Raw genomic sequence first — 5485 nt, forward strand, 5'->3', positions numbered from 1 at the left:
GGCAGGCACTTCAAACCGGCCCTAGGAAACAGACTGAGAAACCAGAGTAAGGGTTTCTCCTGCAACCCGTTCCCTTTGTGCTGGATGAACGAACGTCTCTCCACATGCTCAGTTCTGAGAGATAAGTGTGTGTGAAAGCCGTCCTTCACCTAGCTTGAAGGGAACACAAAGTTTCTTTTCAGTTGCCAACTCCACTCCATACATATATATGGGGAGGTACCAGCTCCAACTCGGTTTTACAGTGAAAACGGCAGGCACTTCAAACCGGCACTAGGAAACAGACTGAGAAACCAGAGTAAGGGTTTCTCCTGCAACCCGTTCCCTTTGTGCTGGATGAACGAACGTCTCTCCACATGCTCAGTTCTGAGAGATAAGTGTGTGTGAAAGCCGTCCTTCACCTAGCTTGAAGGGAACACAAAGTTTCTTTTCAGTTGCCAACTCCACTCCATACATATATATGGGGAGGTACAAGCTCCAACTCGGTTTTACAGTGAAAACGGCAGGCACTTCAAACCGGCACTAGGAAACAGACTGAGAAACCAGAGTAAGGGTTTCTCCTGCAACCCGTTCCCTTTGTGCTGGATGAACGAACGTCTCTCCACATGCTCAGTTCTGAGAGATAAGTGTGTGTGAAAGCCGTCCTTCACCTAGCTTGAAGGGAACACAAAGTTTCTTTTCAGTTGCCAACTCCACTCCATACATATATATGGGGAGGTACAAGCTCAAACTCGGTTTTACAGTGAAAACGGCAGGCACTTCAAACCGGCACTAGGAAACCGACTGAGAAACCAGAGTAAGGGTTTCTCCTGCAACCCGTTCCCTTTGTGCTGGATGAACGAACGTCTCTTCACATGCTCAGTTCTGAGAGATAAGTGTGTGTGAAAGCCGTCCTTCACCTAGCTTGAAGGGAACACAAAGTTTCTTTTCAGTTGCCAACTCCTCTCCATACATATATATGGGGAGGTACAAGCTCCAACTCGGTTTTACAGTGAAAACGGCAGGCACTTCAAACCTGCACTAGGAAACAGTCTGAGAAACCAGAGTAAGGGTTTCTCCTGCAACCCGTTCCCTTTGTGCTGGATGAACGAACGTCTCTCCACATGCTCAGTTCTGAGAGATAAGTGTGTGTGAAAGCCGTCCTTCACCTAGCTTGAACGGAACACAAAGTTTCTTTTCAGTTGCCAACTCCACTCCATACATATATATGGGGAGGTACAAGCTCCAAATCGGTTTTACAGTGAAAACGGCAGGCACTTCAAAACGGCACTAGGAAACAGACTGAGAAACCAGAGTAAGGGTTTCTCCTGCAACCCGTTCCCTTTGTGCTGGATGAACGAACGTCTCTCCACATGCTCAGTTCTGAGAGATAAGTGTGTGTGAAAGCCGTCCTTCACCTAGCTTGAAGGGAACACAAAGTTTCTTTTCAGTTGCCAACTCCACTCCATACATATATATGGGGAGGTACAAGCTCCAACTCGGTTTTACAGTGAAAACGGCAGGCACTTCAAACCGGCACTAGGAAACAGACTGAGAAACCAGAGTAAGGGTTTCTCCTGCAACCCGTTCCCTTTGTGCTGGATGAACGAACGTCTCTCCACATGCTCAGATCTGAGAGATAAGTGTGTGTGAAAGCCGTCCTTCACCTAGCTTGAAGGGAACACAAAGTTTCTTTTCAGTTGCAAACTCCACTCCATACATATATATGGGGAGGTACAAGCTCCAACTAGGTTTCACAGTGAAAACGGCAGGCACTTCAAACCGGCACTAGGAAACCGACTGAGAATCCAGAGTAAGGGTTTCTCCTGCAACCCGTTCCCTTTGTGCTGGATGAACGAACGTCTCTCCACATGCTCAGTTCTGAGAGATAATTGTGTGTGAAAGTCGTCCTTCACCTAGCTTGAAGGGAACACAAAGTTTCTTTTCAGTTGCCAACTCCACTCCATACATATATATGGGGAGGTACAAGCTCCAACTCGGTTTTACAGTGAAAACGGCAGGCACTTCAAACCGGCACTAGGAAACCGACTGAGAAACCAGAGTAAGGGTTTCTCCTGCAACCCGTTCCCTTTGTGCTGGATGAACGAACGTCTCTCCACATGCTCAGTTCTGAGAGATAAGTGTGTGTGAAAGCCGTCCTTCACCTAGCTTGAAGGGAACACAAAGTTTCTATTCAGTTGCCAACTCCACTCCATACATATATATGGGGAGGTACAAGCTCCAAATCGGTTTTACAGTGAAAACGGCAGGCACTTCAAACCGGCACTAGGAAACAGACTGAGAAACCAGAGTAAGGGTTTCTCCTGCAACCCGTTCCCTTTGTGCTGGATGAACGAACGTCTCTCCACATGCTCAGTTCTGAGAGATAAGTGTGTGTGAAAGCCGTCCTTCACCTAGCTTGAAGGGAACACAAAGTTTCTTTTCAGTTGCCAACTCCACTCCATACATATATATGGGGAGGTACAAGCTCCAACTCGGTTTTACAGTGAAAACGGCAGGCACTTCAAACCGGCACTAGGAAACAGACTGAGAAACCAGAGTAAGGGTTTCTCCTGCAACCCGTTCCCTTTGTGCTGGATGAACGAACGTCTCTCCACTTGCTAAGATCTGAGAGATAAGAGTGTGTGAAAGCCGTCCTTCACCTAGCTTGAAGGGAACACAAAGTTTCTTTTCAGTTGCCAACTCCACTCCATACATATATATGGGGAGGTACAAGCTCCAACTCGGTTTTACAGTGAAAACGGCAGGCACTTCAAACCGGCACTAGGAAACAGACTGAGAAACCAGAGTAAGGGTTTCTCCTGCAATCCGTTCCCTTTGTGCTGGATGAACGAACGTCTCTCCACATGCTCAGTTCTGAGAGATAAGTGTGTGTGAAAGCCGTCCTTCACCTAGCTTGAAGGGAACAAAAAGTTTCTTTTCAGTTGCCAACTCCACTCCATACATATATATGGGGAGGTACAAGCTCCAACTCGGTTTTACAGTGAAAACGGCAGGCACTTCAAACCGGCACTAGGAAACCGACTGAGAATCCAGAGTAAGGGTTTCTCCTGCAACCGGTTCCCTTTGTTCTGGATGAACGAACGTCTCTCCACATGCTCAGTTCTGAGAGATAAGTGTGTGTGAAAGCCGTCCTTCACCTAGCTTGAAGGGAACACAAAGTTTCTTTTCAGTTGCCAACTCCAATCCATACATATATATGGGGAGGTACAAGCTCCAACCCGGTTTTACAGTGAAAACGGCAGGCACTTCAAACCGGCACTAGGAAACAGATTGAGAAACCAGAGTAAGGGTTTCTCCTGCAACCCGTTCCCTTTGTGCTGGATGAACGAACGTCTCTCCACATGCTCAGTTCTGAGAGATAAGTGTGTGTGAAAGCCGTCCTTCACCTAGCTTGAAGGGAACACAAAGTTTCTTTTCAGTTGCCAACTCCACTCCATACATATATATGGGGATGTACAAGCTCCAACTCGGTTTTACAGTGAAAACGGCAGGCACTTCAAACCGGCACTAGGAAACAGACTGAGAAACCAGAGTAAGGGTTTCTCCTGCAACCCGTTCCCTTTGTGCTGGATGAACGAACGTCTCTCCACAAGCTCAGTTCTGAGAGATAAGTGTGTGTGAAAGCCGTCCTTCACCTAGCTTGAAGGGAACACAAAGTTTCTTTTCAGTTGCCAACTCCACTCCATACATATATATGGGGAGGTACAAGCTCCAACTCGGATTTACAGTGAAAACGGCAGGCACTTCAAACCGGCACTAGGAAACCGACTGAGAAACCAGAGTAAGGGTTTCACTTGCAACCCGTTCCCTTTGTGCTGGATGAACGAACGTCTCTCCACATGCTCAGTTCTGAGAGATAAGGGTGTATTAAAGCCGTCCTTCACCAAGCTTGATGGGAACACAAAGTTTCTTTTCAGTTGCCAACTCCACTCCATACATATATATGGGGAGGTACAAGCTCCAACTCGGTTTTTCAGTGAAAACGGCAGGGACTTCAAACCGGCACTAGGAAACCGACTGAGAAACCAGAGTAAGGGTTTCTCCTGCAACCCGTTCCCTTTGTGCTGGATGAACGAACGTCTCTCCACATACTCAGTTCTGAGATATAAGTGTGTGTGAAAGCCGTCCTTCACCTAGCTTGAAGGGAACACAAAGTTTCTTTTCAGTTGCCAACACCACTCCATACATATATATGGGGAGGTACAAGTTCCAACTATGTTTTACAGTGAAAACGGCAGGCACTTCAAACCGGCACTAGGAAACAGACTGAGAAACCAGAATAAGGGTTTCTCCTGCAACCCGTTCCCTTTGTGCTGGATGAACGAACGTCTCTCCACATGCTCATTTCTGAGAGAAAAGTGTCTGTGAAAGCCGTCCTTCACCTAGCTTGAAGGGAACACAAAGTTTCTTTTCAGTTGCCAACTCCACTCCATACATATATATGGGGAGGTACAAGCTCCAACTCGGTTTTACAGTGAAAACGGCAGGCACTTCAAACCGGCACTAGGAAACAGACTGGGAATCCAGAGTAAGGGTTTCTCCTGCAACCGGTTCCCTTTGTGCTGGATGAACGAACGTCTCTCCACATGCTCAGTTCTGAGAGATAAGTGTGTGTGAAATCCGTCCTTCACCTAGCTTGAAGGGAACACAAAGTTTCTTTTCAGTTGCCAACTCCAATCCATACATATATATGGGGAGGTACAAGCTCCAACTCGGTTTTACAGTGAAAACGGCAGGCACTTCAAACCGGCACTAGGAAACAGACTGAGAAACCAGAGTAAGGGTTTCTCCTGCAACCCGTTCCCTTTGTGCTGGATGAACGAACGTCTCTCCACATGCTCAGTTCTGAGAGATAAGTGTGTGTGAAAGCCGTCCTTCACCTAGCTTGAAGGGAACACAAAGTTTCTTTTCAGTTGCCAACTCCACTCCATACATATATATGGGGAGGTACAAGCTCCAACTCGGTTTTACAGTGAAAACGGAAGGCACTTCAAACCGGCACTAGGAAACCGACTGAGAATCCAGAGTAAGGGTTTCTCCTGCAACACGTTCCCTTTGTGCTGGATGAACGAACGTCTCTCCACATGCTCAGTTCTGAGAGATAAGTGTGTGTGAAAGCCGTCCTTCACCTAGCTTGAAGGGAACACAAAGTTTCTTTTCAGTTGCCAACTCCACTCCATACATATATATGGGGAGGTACAAGCTCCAACTCGGCTTTACAGTGAAAACGGCAGGCACTTCAAACCGGCACTAGGAAACCGAATGAGAAACCAGAGTAAGGGTTTCTCCTGCAACCCGTTCCCTTTGTGCTGGATGAACGAACGTCTCTCCACATGCTCAGTTCTGAGAGATAAGTGTGTGTGAAAGCCGTCCTTCACCTAGCTTGAAGGGAACACAAAGTTTCTTTTCAGTTGCCAACTCCACTCCATACATATATATGGGGAGGTACAAGCTCCAATTCGGCTTTACAGTGAAAACGGCAGGC

Source organism: Vicugna pacos, unplaced genomic scaffold (assembly GCF_048564905.1).
Source record: "Vicugna pacos unplaced genomic scaffold, VicPac4 scaffold_19, whole genome shotgun sequence".
Lineage (NCBI taxonomy): Eukaryota > Metazoa > Chordata > Mammalia > Artiodactyla > Camelidae > Vicugna > Vicugna pacos.